The sequence below is a fragment of the Lissotriton vulgaris genome, chromosome 1_1 (assembly GCF_964263255.1).
Source record: "Lissotriton vulgaris chromosome 1_1, aLisVul1.2, whole genome shotgun sequence".
In the NCBI taxonomy this organism is placed as follows: domain Eukaryota; kingdom Metazoa; phylum Chordata; class Amphibia; order Caudata; family Salamandridae; genus Lissotriton; species Lissotriton vulgaris.
In genome coordinates, this window is record NC_141685.1 from 1709456880 (window position 1) to 1709480692 (window position 23813).

Sequence of the window (23813 nt, forward strand, 5' to 3'; positions counted from 1 at the left end):
AGCATGGCTGGAAGCAAAACTATTGCGTTCACGCACTTGTCTGTGAACAAATACATAGCTGCCCTGGTGTAACCACTTATAGCAGAGATTAAATTAGCATATTATATAATATAAAGACATTAGAAAATGGTTAGTGCATTACTTTCAGAATGCTCCAGAAAAAATTACGTTGTAAAAGCTTCCAATACCCTCAGAAAATGTACAGTAATGCTGCAAGATTCACCCAACTGATAAGCCCTAATCATAGTGAAACTGGTCTTGGGTTGCTTGTGTTCCAGTTGAGTGATGACCTGGTCTGGCAGTTTGGGCAGGACTGTTCGTATTGGCGCAAGGTCAAGGCTGGTTTACACATGACTGGGTCAAAACTGAGGTAGCATGGTGGGCAAAAGAAGAATTGATTGGACTGCTAACCAGAGAGATTGGTTAGACTTTTTGCAAGCATCCTCACATCACCTATTGTGTATTTGATGTACCACTCTAAGTGGTCGAAGGTATGCCCAGGTGTAGGTTCCTTGCTCTCTTTTAAATTTAAATTTTCTAATTCTTTTTTAAGGTGTAATGCATATATCTTTATTTTTATCGCTGATCAAGTTAAAATAAACAGACCTATATTAACACTTCAAAGAAAGAAAAATATTGGCTTATTTGGTGTTGGTGTCCATTATCATGACGAATGCTTGCACCAAACGTTTCATGTCCATTACAAAATATTTATCACTAATGTTTGGTAAGAAAAACAAGTAATCTAAATGGCCCTATTGTTTTTTCTGGCATAAATGTAAGTAAAAATATGTTTTTCATATTTTCATCATTAAAGCTACAGCCTCCTTGTAGGTTTGCCTGACGCGTTTCGAAAGCTTCTCAGCTTTCTCTTCGGAGGCTTTCACAGAGTATAATGCGTGCATCCATTTGGGGGGATGATCGATTACGAACTATAGTTCCCATAATGCACAGTTCCATATGACCATCCCATTAGAGGGAGTGCAGTATTTAAATGGGAACGTCATATGCACGCATCCTTCCTGTGAAAGCCTCTGAAGAGAAAGCTGAGGAGCTTTGGAAACGCATCAGGCAAACCTACATGGAGGCTGTTGATGGCTGTAAGCGGTATCTGTCCATACCATGGAAAGAGAGTTCTCTTGCTGCTGCTGGTCAAGTGCGACTCAACTGATGGACACATCTTGGAGCTGGATATATTCGCAGCCGTCCTGCTGCGGAGTCTGCACCACCCTGAGACAATAGGGGGCCACGCGACAAGGTATTCACCAAATCTATTATGTGGGCCAACAGCAGAGGATTTAGGATGGCCCGCTTGAGGGTCTATGTGACCTAATAACAACAGAGTATAAGGCGTGCATCCATTTGGGGGATGATTGATTACGAACTATAGTTCCCATAACGCACAGTTCCATATGACCATCCCATTGGAGGAAGTGCAGTATTTAAATGGGAACATCATATGCAGGCATCCTTCCTGTGAAAGCCTCTGAAGAGAAAGCTGAGGAGCTTTCGAAACGCGTCAGGCAAACCTACATGGAGGCTGTGGATGGCGGTAAGCGGTATCCGTCCATACCATGGAAAGAGAGTACTCTTGCTGCTGCTGGTCAAGTGCGACTCAACTCATGGACACATCTTGGAGCTGGATATGTTTACATTGCTTCTATTTAATTTATATTGTAAAAATATACTTTAGTAACATAGTTTTTGGACACACGTTTGCCCTTAGTCTCTATCCTCGGAGATTAAAGCCCTTTTACATGTTATCGATTATTTATGTACATTTCTCCATCTCTCTCGCATTAGTGTTCTTTTATGCAGCCTGCATGATATGTGTCTACATTCTCTTTCAGTTTTGTTGCGTATTAACTCCATTTTTACTCCTAGTGATTCCTGACTTTCGTTGGTCAATTAGTGACCTTCGCAGCGCCTCTTAGTGCATGTTTGCTCTATGAAAGAATTGAATTAGAAAGAAGGGATGTTAGTCTCACCGTTGCATACCGTTACCACCCGTCTGCACTATGTACACTGTTAACATGGCTCGGTGAGTTATTGCTATAGATTTAGGTTAAAATGAAGGTTCTAGTCTTGGACTGAAGTTCCAAGGTCCCGGTACTTTGAGTTCCACTCGGCTTTTCATCTTTCATCGGTAGGAATACAGTATCATTAGTATCTTCGACCCTGTCTTGTTAATTAGGCACTGTGCGTCACGTTTCCGGTTTCTTCCACTTTTCCTCTCAGTAGCGCGCTCGGAGGGGTGACTGATAGCATACTTAGCGCTCTTTAAAACGAAGACCAGAGCTATAATTACAGTAAAACTTCAGGATTTACCGAACGCTTCTGAGATGGGTTCAGGTACAGCAGGTGTCTCTGCCTCGGCAAGTGGACATGCAATTACTGGTCTGCCCTGAGCTCCATCGGGCAGCGCTGGACGCCTCACTTGAGCCCTCCAAAAGCTACAGACGCGCCCTCCTCTTGTCCAGCAGGCGCGGGGCCAGCGGCTGTCATGGAAACCGCTTTTCAACGCGCTAATGGGGTGGGGATCATCTGTCATTAGCATTCCTGCGATCCCCAAACTACTCTTTATGTAACTGTTCGACACCCGTAGTAATTCCCTTCAGATCCAGACATAGTAAGAATATTCGTGTGTGGAAAGGCCTCGTAGTTTTTTTTTGCGCTTCCTACTTGTATTTGCAATTTTTAATTGTAGAACATCTCTTGCCGAACATTCTTTTTTGAAAAAGTGCAATGCGATTAAGAATAAAGGTCCTCGTGCATTCAAAATGCAATATTTTAAAAGACAGCCATGGAATGACTGCATTTTTGTGGGTGCTCTCCTTAAGACTAGACCTACCCATGCAAGAGACGTTGGCCACAAGTACGACCCGTTTTAGCAGTCGCAAATGGAGAATTGGTGTGTTTGCGACAACTAAAGAGCCTTTACACATGTACTAACCCTATTTTGCAAAATAGGGTTTGCGAGTCGGTATCAGGAAGGGGCTTGTTGAGGGAGTCCCTTCCTAAAAGCAAGTCGCAGGGGGAATGTATGAATGTTTTGTGACGGGAATGCAGTTGCAAAACATTTAGATTTGACCTATGCTGTGAAGAAGGTGGTAACCCATTTGCAAATAGGAAGGTATCCCCAAGGGACCCCTGCCCCTTTCTGAATGTATGCATCAACATTTTTGACACTGACTACGCTTAGCCACTTCCGATAAAAGCATATGCATGGTTTTCAAATGGATAGATGGCATTGCTTCAGAATGTTCATGAGACATAAGTGAGGTATGACCGTGCGTCTAGTAGAAGAGTCGCAACAGTGGTGTAAGGACCCAGAAGGTGAAAAGCAGTGGCACTTCAGTGACTTGATTCGTGAATAATACACAGTAAAAGGGGCATTCACATTCTCCTGTTTGTGGGTTATGTTTCGGGCACCAGCATATTCCTTAATTAAGTAGCGCCTTCTTCAGAACAGGTTCCCAAACTTGAGCATCAATCATTTATTTGGACCTCCTTTTGCAGTGATACGGTATCAGTGAAACTAGGGGAAGGAGATTCCCGTACTTAAGATTCAATTGTATGCAATCATTTTCCTTTCACCGTTGTCAGTCACCTGAATTGTGTGAGTTTAATTACAATATGAGGCCATGTAAATTGATCCTTCTTTTCATTTTGCCAGTAGGAAATATTCCATAGGCACTTTTTAAGTATTGATGTTTTCACAGCAGGAAGCACGGAAATTGGACTGCAGCCTCCTGGCCTCACAATGGTTCGAAATTAATTTCCACTTGCGGTGTGTAAGATCTTACCTGCATTTAATGCCTCCTGAATATCACAACAGTGCCAGCTGGAAATAGATAAAGCCTATTGGGGAGTTCAGACACCATTCTGAGTTGTTTTCAATTGCCTCTAGGCACCCACTGATTTTATATAAACGATCTTTTGGCAAACAGCTATGTTGTGTACACATTCTTAAAATACACCAGATAAGAAGGGCAACACTTACATTTGTAGTCTCCGCCTTTTCTTTAAAAAAAAGCCTACTTTGAAAAAGATTGGCCTAGTCTCTTTAGGTGCTAACAAATGTCAGAAATTGGACTCTTTCAAATGTATGCACTTTCAATTGAAACTCCTATCTCCATCACAAGTTTGCAGACCGCTGAACAATTTTCAGACTCACATTTCATGCATCAAATCTGGATTTTTCAGCCACACTCCAGGTTTGGCATCCAAAAATGTGAGAAAAAAGAATTTTCTCTGCACTAGATTTTTGTCTGAAAAATCTAACCTGGCAATTGTACAGCAATGTATTCTCTGGGAAAAATGATATTCAACATGCTGTAACATTGAAATGGCTTTTGCTTTCTATTATAGCCAATCGGAAGCTATCAGCATTATAAGACTTTGCCGGTAAATGCTATAACTCACCCATTCAGTCTCTCTCATAGAATCAGGAAATCAACACAACAAACACATGTGGCATCATCTTCAGCCCTAGACGCCAGAATCTTTCCCACTCGGTCCGATTGTCTTAGCTCCTGGGATTGGTCAGGAGTTCTGGGTCTTTGTCATTTGACCTTGATCTAAGGTTGCCGGGTCGACTTTGAGCCTTGCCTGTTTTAAATAGCGGGACAAAGCTATTAACTTAATTGGCTTGTCCATTTTAAACTCCACATTACCAAAATGTGTCACCTAAAATTATGAATGATTATTGTGAAAATCAGCATAAAAGGATTCGGACAAACCTGCAGTCTCATTGTTCACAACTTGGTGTGGTGTACATTTTTGCCTGATTTTCCCTTCTCATTAATGCTTAGTTTATGCAGGTGGTGGTCACTGGTAATCATTTTTGGGGACCAGGACCTATTTTCCATCATTAGACTTTGACCATAGTGCAAGAGAAAGAAAGACAGAAATGGGTCAAAAGTAGAAGATAAAGACAGGAAAACGTTTACCAAATAAGAAGGGTGAAAGAGAGATGAAATGGTAGCAAGTTTATGGTGGTATTAGAAAGAGGCATGAGGTGGAATCAAGACCAGCTTGAATTGGTATGGTCTGCCCAACATTATAATGTTCTTTTTTTAGTTAAGCATGGTGTCTCATTCATCGCGCATGAGCCTTTGTGCTTTCATTTTAGTTTTTCTACTGCATCGACTATTAATGGGTGAAAACTCTGAACTGTCATCTCACCATCTAGCACTGGCCCTTCCAGAGGTGAGCAAAAGGAACTTAATGCCACTGATGTGCTGATTGGTTATACATGTAGCTCCTTCCACATGATCTAAAGTAAATAACAACAAAGATCATTTTCAAGCAACAGAAATTCGTAGTATGCACCAAATAATGGGTGCCGCCATGTGAGTGCACACTTACACATTCTCTGTAGCTGTTACTTCGTAGCAGCACAGAGTTCTAGCACAGAGTTCTACCTGCCTAGGGAGTCTGCCGTTGCACTGAGCACGTATTACAGAAGCATTTTCGAGTACTTCTTGAGAGTAATCCCTGTGGGCCTCAGCTGCTAGGCCCTCGCCCCAGCAAAGTGGTCAGCAGGGATTCCGGCCCTTAATGATGCTGTATGTTTGTTGTGGGCCTTTCCCAATTCCATTCCAGCCCCAGGGCAGGCGGTTGGCGGGTGAAAGACCGGCTGTCACCTGAAGCATCTCCATTGTCTGCCTCTTCAAACCCACTCCAGGCATAAAGAGCGACAACGTGCTGCTTGTTAGAGGCATCTTATGATCACTCAACCCTCGTTTGATGCCGGGCGGGAGAGCGGCTTACATGGCCTCTGGAGAGGCGGGAAGAGGACAGTGCGCCTTTGGAATGTCCTGCGCGCGGCTTTCAAGAAGCACACCTCAGGGAAACTGCCCTTATTTCTACTAAGATGTGCCATACTTCCTGGCTTCATTCTCCAGCCAAGTAGGTGGTACCAGCTGCCTTCCCGTGCCAGTTTCGGCCAATGCTTGAAACGGAAAAATAGAAGCACGGGTGGGTACTCTGTACTAGAGTACCTACTAGTTTCTGAGAAGTGCCGGTAGTCCAATTGAAAGTATTACGTTTGGCCTTGCTAAGTGCTGGTCCTCGTGCCTCTCAAAATAATAAATGCTGGTAATCAGTACCGTACAGCACCGGCCCATTTAACGCACTGGTCTCGGCAAAGAGCAGACTGGAGTCTCAAGAAAAAAAACACGGCAGAAAACATGACGGAAATAATTCCAGCCTAGCCCAGAAGTAATTAAAATGGGTTGAAAGGGGTTCCTATTGGGCTTTAAAGTCATGAGGCAGGCCAAAACACTGATCCGTTTACCAACAATGACTCGAAAATCCCTGTTGGCAATCCATGAGAGTGCAGTCCATGTTTTCATCTCAAGTTTTACTCCATTTTGTATTTCCTAAGAGTATTTGTTTATTCCAGATGTTGTGTTTCTGTAGTCTTTTTTTCATGCGCAATAGAAAATGTGAACTGAGCTGCTTCTGAGTATATGAGTGACTTCATGTCTGGGTGGGAGTTCATGACAGAGCAAGATTGAGAGCTGTGAGTGTGAGGCTGATGGGAGTGAGAGCTTCTCACAGTGGGACAAGGTGTTCAGACTTCATGCTTATCCAGCCTTTTGCAGCCTGCATATAGTGACAGTAACAAACTTCCCACATGTAATCATCGTTTTGTGTGAAATTGTGTGAAAAGATGCATACACCGCAGCTGAAATTTTGACAACACGAAAGGAAATTAAATGTCCTGTTTACAGATGAGGAGGAAGAGTGTTTGTGTGACATAGAGAGGGGAGGTGGTGACGAGGAGGTGATGCAAGGATGTACATGTAGAAGGACAGAGTGAAAAGGCAGTGATGATGAGAAAGGAGATGGCGTGTGAGAAATGCAGAGGGATACTTTTAGGAATATGCCATGAGGAAAACGGTATAATTGACTAACAGAGCCAAGTGGTGTGAAGAGGAGAACAGGAGTAATTAAGACACTTCGTAGACCACTAGCCCACCCACAGAGCTTAGTAATTTTTTAATTCACAGTCTAATTTCAGAATTGAAACATATCAGTTCAAATTATTCACACCAAAATTATTTTTGTTACTCAGTTTTCTTATACAGGTAACAAGCAGTGTCAATGCCAATAGGTCTGACTTGTTGGTATATCTTTTGTAATAACAAAACTCAAAGAGAATGACCAAAATGCTTGTCAGATGGCATGCTGTATGATGCACTTGCATTTTATTTTTTATGTTTTAAAGCATTCCTTTAACTATAAAGCTGCGCCTCTTGGAAAGGATTTCTAGTCACAGTTCTTTAACAATGGCCCTTTCATAGAGTATAGTCTCTGTCAAGAATAGTTTGCGTTTATATGCATATGCAACTTATGGCATTCTGACGATTCATGTATGTAACAGAATGACTCCAGAGCAACCTACAAATTCAGTGCTTGAAATAAATATATAGAAGTAAAGATACTCAACTGTCCAGAGTATCTGTTTGCTGCTGAGTAGTGCTAGTTCTCTCCCACTACAAGTATCACAGAAGTTCAAAAGCACTGTACACATTACCTATGTTCAATACACATATACACATATGATAATACTCCTTTAAAGTGGTGGATTAGGCTCATTTCTATAACCCAACCCAATTAAAAGATTTTTTTGATTTTTCTTGAATGTATTTATTTATTGGTGGATTGTTGGGATTGTAGTGGAGCAGGGTGAGAACTGTGCTAATGTAGATGTTACAGTTGTTTATAAATAGTGCATTTATTTTATATATTTTACTTAGTTAATTTGATGTTTACCAATGTAAATTATTTAAACTATAAATCATTTACTAGATAATTCAAAATGGTATTTAATTGTTTAACTGGTAATTGGTTAATTAGATTAATGATTATGTAAATTATTTAATTTGTTTAATACTTTTAAAATAATTGTACTTTGGTCTAGTATTTTTATAAAATATTTAATTTTATGTTATTATTATTTTTGTAAACTCATGTGTATTTTTTTTCCTAAAATCATCTTATTTGTTTTGTAGAGTGTTGGGGATATTAAGGAAATATGTGTTCTAAATATACATATTTATTAATTAATGTAATTGCTAAATATGTCTTAATATTATTTTATTTCTAATCATAATTCTTAATCTTGTAATCTTAATGTAAAAGTATTTCATATTTATTTGTTCAAATGTTGTTTATGTTGAATTGAGATGTATATAGCAAACAAACATAAATACAATTTGAGCAAATATGTTAAAAATGTGAAATACTCTTACATTAACATTACAAGATTTTATCTATCTATCTATCTATCTATCTATCTATCTATCTATCTATCTATCTATCTATATATATATATATATATATATATATATATATATATATATATATATATATATATATATATATATACATATATATATATATATATATGTTACCCTCGTTTGAATAAAGCGCAAAACGTGTCTAAAACTTTACCTCGAGTGCCGGATGGTTATCCATGGAATTTTCGAGTAATTTTATAGTGGATATATATATATATATATATATATATATGAAAGTAATTTCGCCAATGGACTCGAGGCAGCCGCCCCAGCCTAGTCCCAAATGACGAAGGAACAGACCCGTGATTTCGTGCTTAGTCAAGGTGTTACCCTCGTTTGAATAAAGCGCAAAACGTGTCTAAAACTTTACCTCGAGTGCCGGATGGTTATTCATGGAATTTTCTAGTGGATATATATATATCTATATATATATATATATATATATATATATATATATATGAAACTTATTTCGCCAATGGACTCGAGGCAGCCGCCCAGCCCAGTCCCAAATGACGAAGGAACAGACCCGTGATTTCGTGCTTAGTCAAGGTACTTTATTTCATCCTGCAAGCCAGCCGCCATTACGCGCTTTGCTTTCCACAAAGCTTGATCACATGGCAAGTTGCTTAGAGCTGGTGCCGGTATTTAAAGTGCTAGTGCGCGGGCAATTACACAGTACAACAAACAACATAGAAGAAATACTATCAAATCATGTTGTACATCGGGATTTTTTGGCATAAATGCAATTACACATTTGAACAATTTATAAAATATATAAATATTTAAATATTTTAAAATTCATTGTGAATTCATATATAAATACAGAGATTATTAGAAACATATGTATAGTACCTCTACCAAGTAGGATATTGTTAATCAAAATATCACTTGAGACTTTACACGATATTCAGCAATCAATTCACTTGTCTGAATCTTGGTAAAGCCACATATCAACTTGGGTAGTAGAAATAAATCACTACTTCAACTGTGTACTCAACATCTGTCCATCGAATAAAGCCCCAGTGGGCATATGCTTTCTATTTGTGAAAGTTAAATTCCTAATGGCTGTGCATTAAACTAGAAAAATACCGACATATAAGAGGTCAATAAAAATGTGCATATGAAATAATAAGAAAAAAGTGCTAGTGCAAAAATATATAGAGCCAATACTAGTTTCCCCAGGAACACTCCTGGTATAACCCTCTTAAAGTAGCTCATTAAATATAAACCATAAAAAGTAGAGGTGCGAACCCCTTTATAATCTGAGAAATTCTAAAATTGCTGTTTCCACTATGACATTTAGATACAGTACAAGCTATCATTGAAACATTTTTTATTTATGAACCCTAGATGGACCGTCTTACATGCTGATCACTATTGGTTTATTGAACCCTTGTTAATATCAACTACTGCAACATCTACAGCAAAAAATTGTTGTCTGACGTGGCAGTTGATTGACTCTTATAAATGTTGTCAGGCTAAAGGCATGTATGTAAGTCCTCCGTTGCATTTAACCTGTTAGGCTGCTTGCTATCTAATTCTAGAATGTACCGGGTTTCGAGAAGTCGCAGCCTCGAATCTCGATCCCCACCTCTTTTCATAGGCCATACAGAATCGATAACAAAATACGATGAATACGACGGATTTGACCTATGCTCAGTTTTGAAATGCCTTGCCACAGGGTAGGCTTGGTCCTTGTTGTTAATTGCCCTAATGTGCTGGAGTACACGTTTGTGGTCTGGCAAACGGGTGCTCCCCACATACCTGAGCCCACAAGTGCACTCCAGCACATAGACCGCATAGTCCGTCTTACAGGTCAGGCGCTTGGTAATTTCATGAGGTTCTTGTGAAAAAGGGCTAACATACTTGGTTTTGTTAATCCCATGCCTGCATGCCTTGCATTGGGTACATTTTTTAAGCCCTCTGCCAGGAGCCTTCCATGTGTTGGATATTTGGGGTTCAAAGGTGTTCTTGACCAATGATTTGGCCATAGAAGTGGATTTCCTGAATGTGAGTAGAGGTTTGTCTGACACCCTATCACCAATCGTTGGATCTCCTTGTATGAGATTCCAGTTACGATAGAGTATTTTTCTGATGGCCGAGTGTTGTCTACTATATGACATAATCATGCGTGATTTAATCCCATCCCCCATGTATGGGCATCCTGTCCTTTAGGTGTTAGTGCTAATTCACGGGACATTAGCTGCGTCCTTCTCAAAGCAGCCTCAATGATGTTGCTGGAATACCCCCTTGCTAGGAATCTGCACTTACTGGCTTCCTGAGCAATCCTACACTCCTCATCACTGCTACAAATCCGCCTGATGCGCAGCATCTCCCCATATGGGATGCTGCGAATCAGATGTCGTGGATGGTGACTTGCAGCATGCAGGAAGGTATTGCCTGCTGTCGGCTTTCTGTATAGTTTGGTTTCTATACGGTTCTCCTTAATATATATTTCCATGTCTAGAAAGCTAACAGAATCAGCATGTATGTGTGAAGTAAACTGTAAATTCAAATTGTTGTTATTGAGATTACTGACAAACTGTTTGGCTGCCTCCTCCGCCCCCTCCATACAAAAAATAAATCATCAATGTACCTGAGGTAGGTGACCACATGTTGTTTCATGACTACCTGGAGTTCCCCCGCCAGGACCTGTTTCTCCCACAGCCCCATGTGCAAGCACGCGTAACTGGGGGAGAAACAGGCCCCCATGGCGACCCCTCTCACTTGTTGAAATATTTTATTGTTGAACAAAAAGAAATTTTGTTCTAAGCACATTTTCATCATGGCTAACAACATCTTATTGGGACGTTTGTCCAGGAAATGTTCAATTGCCTTAAGTCCATCCCGATGTCCAATTGAGGTACATAGGGAGGACACATCTAGGGTCATAAGTAATAAATCCGGACCCCACTGCAAATTATCAATTTTCTGAATGAAGTACGTAGAGTCTTGCACATAGGAACTCAGTCCTTTTACCCAGTCTTGCAGAAAGTAATCGATGTATTTAAAAACATTTTCTAGTGAACTGTCAATGGCCGAGATTATAGGGCGACCTGGTGGATTTTCACAGTTTTTGTGGATCTTTGGGATCAAACAAAAGGAGGGTACTACCGGATGCTCTTTTTTTAGGAACCGAAATTCATCCTCAGTAATCATCTCCCCACTCCTCCAAGCCTGGAGTTTGGGCATTTTGATCCCCCCAAGCTGTTTTCAAAGTGGGCAAGTTACTTTTTCTGTAACACCAAGTTGTGCTTCTGCCTCCGCCAGATATAGGTCACGGGGCCAAAGCACCACATTACCGCCCTTGTCTGCTTGTCGCACCAAGATATTATTGTCCGAGTCCAACTTTTTCATCAATTGTACATAGCCCCAGTTTTGCATGCTCATTCTTTGGCGCTTGCTATTGGTGGCTGCGTATAACTTTTTCAGATCTTTAACCACCAAATCATGATAGACATCTATATTATCATGTAGCATTATGGGCTGAAAAGTGGACTTAGGTTTAAAAGGAGTTTGGCAGGCATTTACACTTCCCCAACCTGCATTTACTTCAGGTCCTTGACTACCATCAGTTTCTTTTTGGAGGGACCAGATGTCATCCAGAGCGCCCTGGTCCCCCACCATCAATAGGGAAGGGCTCCTAGCCTCAACAGTTTGTTTTCTTTTTGACTGAAGACTGTGAAATTTGCTGAGTTTTAATTTTCGCACAAACATGAATGTGTCCATACGTGCATCAGCATAATTGAAATCGCATGGCAGACAGAAAGACAAGCCCAATGCTAGCACTGCTTCCTCCTGTTGCGTTAATGCTACTTTGGTTAAATTAATCACTGAGTTGGAGTTGTCGCTTGCGCTGTATTCCGGTTTTGATATCGGTTCCATCTCCCTCTTGGGGGTCCCTTGGCTTTGCCTCCTACGCCTGCTGCTCCTTTTGCGGCGTTGGCCCCGCTTGTAGTTGCGCCTTGTGTTTGTTTGGCCGGCAATGTTCGTGAACGCAACGTGTCCCTAGATCTAGGCAGAGGCAGTCTAGCTCCTCTGCCATGGAGAGTTTGGTAAACCCCAAAGATGGGTCATTGATTCTTTCGCCTTCTGGGTCACTTTCGGCATTGGAGCTGAGGTCGGATCCCGATACCGATATTTCTCGTGCACCAAAGATGTTTTTATTCTGCTAGTTTTTGACCCTTGCCTTAACTCCATCATATTACCTACTGGCGGTCGCTAGTAGGGAGTTATAGTTAGGACCTTGTTTCTATTCAAAAAAGCATTTTTTCTTTTGCCAATATCTTTGGCGCCATTTGACGAATCTTCGCAAAATTTTCAAAACTAATGGGGTGCTCTGCTCATCTCCTGTCTTGAAAGTTTTGGGGTGATTTGTGAAGCGGGGGCCGAAAAAAAAGGGTGGTCTCAAAACAGGTTTTCCCCATGTTAATTTCCATAGGAATTCTGAAACAGGTTACAGCCCGAACTGCTGAATGGAATTACATCAAATTTGGCAAAAAGTTAGCCCTTAGTTCAAAAAGAGATCTTTTTTTATTAAATGGTGTAAATCCGTTCAGTAGTTGCTGAGCAATTTGAAAAATAAAACTAATGCTATCTGAGCACCGAGGAGGGTTCGCAAAGCCTTCCAGGCATGAACTTCACTGTAATTGGCTGTCAACACTCCAAACCAGTAAGTGTTTGCGGCCTGAGGGTCTTTGAGCCCCTGGAACCACCACCTACCCAGGACTTTCCTTACAAAAAGGAGGGTGGCCGCATGGACCCTCCCCACAATGGGCTCTTTTGAGCCTTTGGGACTGCCACCTCCTTGGTGCTTTGCTGTATTAATTAGCAGGGGCCCACAAGGAACCCTGCACCCTGGGGACCACCACCTCACTGGGGCCACCTATGAAAATATGTGTGGGAGGGGGCCATGCGGTCCTCCTCCTGGGCCAAATCCGGCCCAGTGACCACCACTTCCCTGGGGTATGCCTGTGAACACAGAAGTGGGGCATGCAGCTTCCCTCATGGAGCCATTAATGGCCCTGGGGACCACCACTTCCCAGGGCCAGCTCCTGCTATGCCTCTGGGTGATCATAACTGGGACACAGCTGTTCACGTTTGCTTGGCAGGAGCTGGTAGCTACCACCAAGTACGGGAGCTGACAACTCCCAAGAAAAAGCAAACACTGCACTTCCAGCAAGGAGGTTTTATCTCTTTCTCTGCCTGCAAACATGCAGTCCCATTTAGACACTCATGCACCCACTCACAGACCCACTCAGACACTCATGCACACACCCACAGAACCACTCAGACACTCACGCACCCACTTAAAGAACCACTCATACTCTCTCACATCTACTCACAGCCCCACTCAAAGACTCACACACCCACTCATACACCTACTCAGAGACCCACACAGACACTCATGCACCCACTCACAGACTGACTCACACACACTTGGAGGCACTCACAAACCCATTCAGACACACTCACATCCACTTACAGACCCACTTAGACACTTGCCCAGACCCTCATGCACCCACCCAGACACTCACAAAGCCACTAACAAACCCACTTCAACATTCATGTGCCCACGCACACACAGTGAGATGCTTATGCAGTCATTCCCAGGCCCACTCAGACACTCCCACACCCACTGTCAAAGGTTACAGGTTAAAGTTAGGAAATTACATTAAAAAAACTCACTGAAAAAACCAAAAGTTACAGGGATGTTTCAGTTAGGAAATAGAATTTAATAAACTTTAGAAATTCACTGAAAAAACAAAAGGTTACAGAGACGTTATAGTTAGGAAATAGAATTTAAAAAAAACCTTAGAAATTCACTGAAAAAAACAAAGGGTATAGGCATGTTATAGTTAGGCTCAGATTTCACAAATACAAAACAATAGAAATTCAGCATTTATAGTTATGTGAGCTAACTATGATGCATGCCTCCTCAATGCACTGCTTATGACCTCACAGATTACATCACTCATGACAGGGTCAGTGACATCACTGATGACATCATTGATAACATGCCAAATGACATCACTGATGACATCATCCTGTGAGTGTAAGTGTTTCATAAACCTTTGGGAGATATTAATATTTAATACTGTATGTTCACCATACATATCTTTCGAATATTGATATTTTGGTCCAATATATATCTATATTCAATTTTTTGTACTTTACATATAAAGTTTGTAAGGTTAATATTTATGACCTAGATATTTGCTGGTGATATTTAATAGTGCAATATTTTTGTTGGTGCTTTGTCATAGAAGCATTTCAGGGTTAGGTTTGCATTATTAGGCTTCTCAATTCTCTAGCAGAAAACATATCCAATGCCCATAAATGACTACTCTGTGTCTCAATCCAACTAGCACCCCAAGAGAAAACTCTCAATCACCAATCATTCTCCCACACAGACAACTAGAGGTGGGTTATCCACTGAAAAGCTCAAACCAGGCTCGAGCTTGGGGTCTGGCTCTGGCTCAGCTCAAGGACCTGTTGGAACTTTGAGCCCATGACAAGCTGAGCTTTTATATGCCTTGTGTTTATTTACCTTCCTGTGCCTGGATACTGCGTTACAGTCAGAGTGTGTACTTTGGAACTGGGTACCCAGGTTCAAATCTCAGCATCCTCTCCACATCCTGTGATTCTGGGGAAATGATTTAACCTCTCAATCCCTATAAACAATGAATGGTGTAATTTAAGTGGCGCTAATGGAAGGTGTTCCAATGTATTGTAGTTCCTATATTCCCAATAGGCTCTGCGCATTGGAATAATATATCCTATAGATTTGACATAGGACTGAGGTCAACTAGGTCTCTATGAAATATATTATACCTAATTGTGAGTGCCAGCTAGCTCAGAGGTCACTAGAAACCTTCTCGAATAAACAAGAAGGGATTAGTTTCTGACATGTTACTCCAGACCATCCTCTTTCCCTCTGCAACGTTCGTAATTATCCAATCTGATTCCTTACTATCCCCCGCCCACATAGTAAGGAATCAGCTGAGATAATTACGAGGCATTATGGGGGAGGTAGGAAGGTAGAGTGAAGGTCAATGACAGGTCGTGATAGGTGAGGTAGAAGAGGCGGGGCATCATCTATGGAGTTAAAACTGTGAGAGATGGCGTGCAGTAAAACACCGCCATCGCGTGTAAATGGATCTTAACTTTACAGGTATGGAATTGAAAGGCTGCAAATCCGGGTAGAGAGTTGAGAGAGGTGAAATGAGGACCACAGGGGTGGTAAACTAGACACTGCACGTAAGGTTGTGGAGGGTTAAATATCGTGATAAGGGAGTTAGACAGGGGATTCTTTTAAGTCCAATTACGGTGGCATTTTAGCTCCGGTTTGTGAGGGAAGAGCTAAAACCGTATATAACCATGGGGTGATTTCAAATGCAGTTTAGTTATGTGACCTTGTTGCGAATTGTATTTAATTGCAGTCATTTAAAGCAAAATGTTAACAGCAACATTTTTATTTAATCTTTTAGTGGACCCCTGAGGAAGGACTTAGAAAAGTCCGAAATGCATTGGGTGACATCATCACTGAATATTAAGGATGTTTTATGTTTTATGCGTGCCCGGAAAAAGTCCTGGAGTGACATATCCGTGGTATGAGAAGTGTTAAAAACATTGGCCAATCATGTGTGGACAGTACATTGGAAATAAAGAAGCAAAGCAATTTAAGACATGGAGTAAAATGGATGTATTATTGTAAAGAATGGAGAAAATGAGAACAAGCTATTTAGACATGTGCAACTTTTACGCATACAGCTGTGCGTCTGGATTTGGGGTGCAGTGGCGTCCCATTTTTTGTGCTATCAATTCCCACGTGGCAAAGGGCGGCCCACGTTATCCAGGGAGCATGCAAACAGGTTCAAATTGTGAGACAAGGAGCATAATGGTTAAACAAAATTTTAAAAAAAGGGTGTGCACTGCAACTTTTGCCAGATTAATCAGTTCTATCCCATGCTATTCCATCAGGTAGAGGAACCGCTGTGATGTTTACTGATGACAGGTCTCGTTGTTCACAATGAGATGATTTGTGTGGTTTCAGGAGCAAGTTGATGTTCTTACTTGCTGTGTCCATTTTAATGTGTTTTCCATCTATAAGCCTTCCCAAACTTAAAACGAAAATGAGCCGTAGTAGGAGATAAAATACACCTAATCCAATCCAAAATTCAACCCATGGTGAAACCAGATATGTATTTGCAAGCTCTTGACCAAGTTCCGTTAATTGTTCCTTAAAAGTTTTGCTTTTTGGCGCTGTTTCAGGTTTACTGAGATCCTAGGAAAAGGTATTGAAGTTGATGAAATAGCCAGAGGCAGTTCTGTGAATAGTTGGTATTGCATCCGGATTATTTGAAATCGCTGGAGCTGCTTGTTCCCTTGACATGTTAGTATAGTCAGATGCTACATCATAGTAGACTGGAGTTTCTTGACAAACTGTTATTTTGGTTTCAAGAGGCACAAGTTCTATGGCTTTATTGCATAGTCCTTCTTTTCTTACTGCAGAATCTTCAAATGTGATGAGTCTTTCAGTTTGAACCTCTTGGATAGTAGCAAGATTTGGTCGTCTGCTACATCTTGGGAGTCCGCTGGGCCTACTACTTATTATCGGCCACATGGTGTGGTTTTATCAGGTCAATTGATACAGTCTGGTTCTCCTTTCTTCCAGCAAGGGGCGGCAGTAACACTGTTCTTGATCCGTGGACTTCTAGTCAGGTACTGGTTTTCTGTAAAAAGGCCCAAATTCCTTCTTGTCCGCTATTTTTTCTCTGACCAGATCCCCAATCTTTGGAATCCAGACAGGTCTTGCTGGGACAGGTGGTTTTCTTCAGTAGTCGTTGGCTTTTCGCTGGTGTTGCTTAGACTTCTTGTTTCATTTAAGTCCTGTAAAACAGCCAAACGATCTTTGATATCAAAGGGTTTTTGTTCCACCACTGAAGTATGACGATCACGCTCTTCAACCAACATTCTAGTACCAAAAAGGATTTCATATGGAGTGATTCCACCCAGAGAATTTCTTGGCAGGTTATTAAGACTACGTTGGACACTTATTAGATGTTTGACCCACACATCACCCGAACCTAATACCCAAGCTGTTATAGATTGCTTTATGTCACTGTTTTTTCTCTCCACAACCGAATTTCCCTCAGGATGGAAGGGACTCGAAAACCGCAATGCAACGCCCAAGATGGCCATGGCCTCCGTGTAAGCCCTAGAGCTAAACGCAGGACCCTGGTCAGAATGTAGCGTGCTGATTGCGTATGTGCAGATAAAGACTCGCAATTCTTTTATAACAGTTCGGGCGTCAGCCGAGCACTGAGGCTACATCCAAATGAATATCGGGCAAGAATCCACTGCGACCATGATGTATTTATCGTTACCGTCTCTCTGAAGGGTACCACAGTGGTCCAGGTAAACACATGCTAATGGTTTATCTGAAATTAGAAGGGACGTCTGCGCCGGGCGTTTCACTGTTGAAACTTTCATTTTCTGGCAGATTTCACATTCCAAAACATAGTTTCTGGTCTGTTTCCTCATGCGCGGCCACCAGTATGGCTGTTTTAATAATGAAACTGTGGCAGAAACACCTGCATGTGCAGAGGCAAGCCCTTCATGTGCTACTAAAATGAGTCCTAAATTATGTTCCATGTTTGGGATTACTCTCTCCCCCACTCCAGGGATTCGAGCAAACAGAACATTATTCGCATCAGTTATATATGAGTACTTGAGTGGAAAGCCTTTTGGTAATATTTTACCATTGTCTTTTATTGAAGCAGTGACAGCTTGCATTATTTCGCTGTCTATTTTTGTTTTTGAACGAGTGATTGCAGCTACAGAAGCCATTTGCACAGCTGCCTTCGCGGCTTCATCAGCCAATGAATTCCCTTCAACATGAACGCCATCACGCTGATGACTCAGTGTATGGATCATGTGAGTCTTTTGTGGTTCTTTCTGTACCCAAAGCAATTTATGCTTGATTGTGCCACCTTTTGCGTCTTTCAAACCATTTTGAGCCCAGTTCTGCAGGTTTTCATTGTAAGACTGGATGTAGTAATACAAATCACACACTATGAGTGTGGGGAATTCGTGATCAGTATTTTCCAGTGCCATCTTGAAAGCCTGTAGTTCAGCTCGCTGAGCTGTACAGTCTCCGAGAGATTGAATTTTTGTGACCATCGGTCTGAATTTACCATTGCGCCAGCGACCTTTAACAATTGCGCACGCTGCACTATAAGCTTGTTTTCCCCCAATTGTGGGCTGCGCTGATCCATCTGTATATATTATACAGCCGGATTCATATGGCCCGTACGGAAAATCCTAGGTGGTGAATTTATCTAGGATTTTCCTTACGGACCATATGAATGACTTACTTACTAAGGGCTTGAGTTTTTACCCAGTAGAACAAGGAGACATTTGTGATGTTAAAATTGATTTATTCAAATATATCAGAAGACTAAAACTGAAAAAGCATTTTGCTTTGAACCCTAAAAGCAATAAAGATGTGACCTTGCAAACAACTAGCGGTGTGTCTGACTTTTGTACAATAAGCAATATCCAAGATACGGTTTCTCTCTTATCAATTACAGAATTGGAGGAAGATCCTGTAACAATGGCTAAATTATTGGAGGATTTAGAGATTAGGCCGGATTTATCAATATCAAGTGGTCTTAAGAGTAAGTCCAAATGGTCACCAAATATAGCAAGTGGCAGTAGTATTGAGATATTTCATAAGTTAGTAATTTCTGATTTGGATAAACAAACTAAAAGAGCCTTCCCAGGAGGCCATTTAAATGACAATTTAACACGACAAGAAAGAGATGCCTTGAATAATTTAATTAACAATACAGACCTAATTATCAGAAAAGCTGATAAGGGAGGAAATATAGTGTTAATGAACAGGGATGATTATGAGCTTGAAATCTATTCGCAGTTGAGTAATGAAACTTGCTTTGAGAAAGTAGCTCATAACCCAATGTTCTCCCTTAGCAATATGATCAATACTCATCTCAAACAATGGCATGATACGGGTTTACTGGACGCCGATGAATATTTATTTTTGAGAGTAAGTCGTCCGAGATACCCGTGTCTATATACCTTACCGAAAATTCACAAGGGCCTGCCATTTCCACCAGGGAGGCCAATAGTATCTGGCATAGGAGGACCAACGGAGCGACTTTCACAGTTTGTGGATGTCTTCCTTCAACCGATTATGATTAATTTGCCACGTTTCATAAAAGATACACGACACATTCTAAATATCCTAGGTGATATTAAGTGGGAACCAGGGATGACATTGGTAACCCTGGATGTGGTCTCGTTATATACGAGTATCAAGAATGAACTAGGATTGAAAGCTTTCGACCACTTTTTTTCTAAAAAACCAGCCAGTCATTGGCAACACACACAGATGACTTTAGCTATGACGGAACTAATATTGGATAACAACTATTTTTTGTTTAAAAATGAGTGGTATAAGCAAAAACAAGGTGTGGCCATGGGCTCCAAATTTTCTCCAGCATATGCAAATATTTGTATGGGGTGGCTGGAGGAAAAGGTTGTTTGAGGTCCAGGAGCAAGTGAAATGGCTGGATCCATCCTGTTTTGGGGAAGGTTCATTGATGACTGCATAATGATATGGACTGGGTCAAAGCAGTCTTTGAATTAATTTTATGAGTATCTTAACAACAATGATATGAATATTAGATTCACCACCAATGACAGTACAACTAGCATTGTATTTTTAGATGTGGAACTGTACATAAAAAATGATTGTATAGAAAGTTGATTGTATCGTAAGCCGACCTCATGTAATACGATTTTGCATGCGAAGAGTGCTCACTCGCTTAACCAGATAAAGGCTATTCCGTTTGGTGAAATGTTAAGAGCAAGGCGGAACTGTAGCGAAGCTCAACAATTCAATGACTGTATTTGTGACATGGAAAAGAGATTCATTAGAAGAGGTTATGACAAAAGAAATGTCTATTCAGCAAAACAGAGGGTAATGAATGTGGAAAGGAATATGACATTGAAACCTAAAATGAAAGATAAAAAAGAAGAGCAACCTATACTCCAATGAGCATGCAGCAGAGCATGACCAAACACTGGAATGTGTTAAGAATGGATAAAGTGCTTTGTAAATATGTGGGAGGAAGACCTCAGATAACTTACAGAAGGGGCCGGACTTTAGGAACCCTACTGAGTCCAAGTTATCCGATAACTGACCGCACAGAAACTTGGTTAGACATGTATTCTAAGGGGTTCTTCAAATGTGGGCATTGTGGTATGTGTAGACATGCTAAGGACAAGACCAAACAATTTCAGGTACCAAATGGAAAAAGATATGCAATAAGAATGAATATAACATGTAGTACCAAATATGTAATTTACATTATTGAATGTAAATGTTTAAAGGTTTATGTAGGCAGCACGATTCGCATGTTAAAAGACAGAATGAGTGAACATTTGAGAGCTGTGAAGAACAATGATATGCGATATCCAATAGCAGAGCATGTACACACATGTGAAAAGCAGGATCAGAGCAGAAGCTTTAAATTTTATGGAATAGATCATGTGTATAGTGATCCGCGAGGGAGAAACAGAGAACTGAAATTAAGGCGGCAGGAGGCAAGATGGATCATGAGATTGCGGGCTGTGGAGGACGGCCTAAATTATGATCGGGGGTTGGAATTTTTTCTGGGAGACTAAGAAGTTAAGGAGTAGAAGCACAATGACAAAAAAACAATATAACCTTAACTTTATAAGAAAATCAAATATCCATTGTGATGATGTAAGCCAAGAGACAAGAGTAGAAAGGTTCCGTGGCAACATGTACTAGGAAAATTCTAACATAATGGTGTTGGTTATTTGGTTAGTAGTAGGTGTATTATGTGAACTATCCACGTGGAATGATGTGAAAGCAATGATAAGACTATACTTTCAGTGTAATTCAAACAAAAACCCTACTCTAAGATGGCGGCCGAGGTAGCATTAGGGATAAGTCCGCCTTCCATTTTGAGCAAAGGAACTTAATGGAACCAAGCAAAGTTGGATAGTAGTAGGTGTATTACGTGAACTATGGGGCTCAGATTTTTTGGATATAGACATTATTCTAGGTTTTATCTAAACTTGAGGTAAAATGAATAGGGAATAAGAATCCGCGTGGATTGATGTGAAAGTAATGATAAGACTATACTTTCAGTGTAATTTAAGCAAAAACCCCACTCTAAGATGACAGCCGAGGTAGCGCTAGTGGTAAGTCCGCCTTCTATTTTGAGTAAAGGAACATAATGGACCCAAGCAATGTTGATGGTGCCGCCTGTACACGGGACGCCAAGACAACGTGGGAGGTAAGCGTCCAAAAGGAATGGGATGAGGTTTCAATGGGATAGTTTGAATTTCGGAGTAGTAATGGCAAGTTATACGTTTTGTTCAACAGGGAAAGGTGCAAGATTAATAGGGCGGCGGAGTGAAAGCTGGGAGATATAAAGTGAAGCGGAAGTTTAAGGTAGGGAATTGAAATTGAATATATTGGTGAAATACCGGTAGTGTTTAGGTAATAATGAGGAATGAGTTGTAGACTTAATTGTGAACCTTAATTTTCAGATAAACAGGCGAGGTATGAAGCGATTTGGAATTTAGAAAGAAGCAAGCAGAACTGATACGATAGACTGAATATTAGTTCAGGTGAGATTGGAAATGCTGTAAATGGCCACTCTTTGTTGATGTTCGGAATGGGCTGTCAGACATGAGAAATAAAAATAGTGTTTTGAGACATAGTCATGTCTTACTCTTCTAGAAACTACAAGCATAAGAGAGGCTTTTAGTCCGACCGAAGGAAAACAGCAAATAATAAATAAAAACGAGCACCCTCCCTAAAGATAAAAGGTATGAAATTTCTGTTATTTGAAAATGGAGCGTTTGAAATGTTACGTGACTATTTAGAAGTCTTCCCTTCATGCCGAGACTTAAGAACATTTTTCTCCTTTTAGGCAGGATGACATAGAAGACAAGGTAAAATACCGTCAAAACAAGCTTTCTAATTTCAGGGTTATAAGTAGACCGAAACGAGCAATTTCACATGAGGCTGTTCACTTTTGTTCATGCATGACATTGTAGTAGTTGACTAAAATCACCGATGAGGTGTATGATGGGACTGTATATTTCACTTGGATTACGATGATTTGTATGTATTTGATTTAAGGTTGTCATAATATGATGTTATGACTAAGAGAGATTTGCATGTATTCACCAGAAGAAATGTGAATTTTAAAATGGCACAGGTTTTCTTTATGGGCCGTGTGGGGCTCTATCCTTCTTTTAATTTAATGAAGAAAAATGTACGTGCTGCTAAGACAGAAACATTTTGTATTATTTCCAGCCCTGATGAAGCCGTTAGGTGTTTAATAACCTCGGTGAAACGCGTTGGTTTGGGATTGGATGTGGATAAAGAATAAAAGAAGAAAATCCTCAAGAAACCTTCTTGGATGATTTTGTATTATTCAACAAACTTCAGCTATTTTGAGCTGTTATAAGTGGAGTGCTTCAACCTGTGTGGACTTTAGTTATGTGACCTTGTTGCGAATTGTAGTTAATTGCAGTCATTTAAAGCAAAATGTTAACAGCAACGTTTTTATTTAATCTTTTAGTGGACCCCTGAGGAAGGACTTAGAAAAGTCCGAAATGCATTGGGTGACATCATCACTGAATATTAAGGATGTTTTATGTTTTATGCGTGCCCGGAAAAAGGCCTGGAGTGGCATATCTGTGGTATGAGAAGTGTTAAAAACCTTGGCCAATCATGTGTGGACAGTACATTGGAAATAAAGAAGCAAAGCAATTTAAGACATGGAGTAAAATGGATTTATTATTGTAAAGAATGGAGAAAATGAGAACAAGTAATTTAGACATGTGCACATTTTACGCATACAGCTGTGCGTCTGGATTTGGGGTGCAGTGGCGCCCCATTTTTTGTGCTATCAATTCCCACGTGGCAAAGGGCGGCCCACGTTATCCAGGGAGCACGCAAACAGGTTAAAATTGTGAGACAGGGAGCATAATGGTTAAACAAAATTTTAAAAAAAGGGTGTGCACTGCAACTTTTGTCAGATTAATCAGTTCTATCCCATGCTATTCCATCAGGTAGAGGAACCGCTGTGATGTTTACTGATGACAGGTCTCGTTGTTCACAATGAGATGATTTGTGTGGTTTCAGGAGCAAGTTGATGTTCTTACTTGCTGTGTCCATTTTAATGTGTTTTCCATGTATAAGCCTTACCAAACTTAAAACGAAAATGACCCATAGTAGGAGATAAAATACACCTGATCCAATCCAAAATTCAACCCATGGTGAAACCAGATATGTTTTTGCAAGCTCTTGATCAAGTTCCGTTAATTGTTCCTTGAAAGTTTTGTTTTTTGGCGCTGTTTCAGGTTTACTGAGATCCTAGGAAAAGGTTTTGAAGTTGATGAAATAGCCAGAGGCAGTTCTGTCAA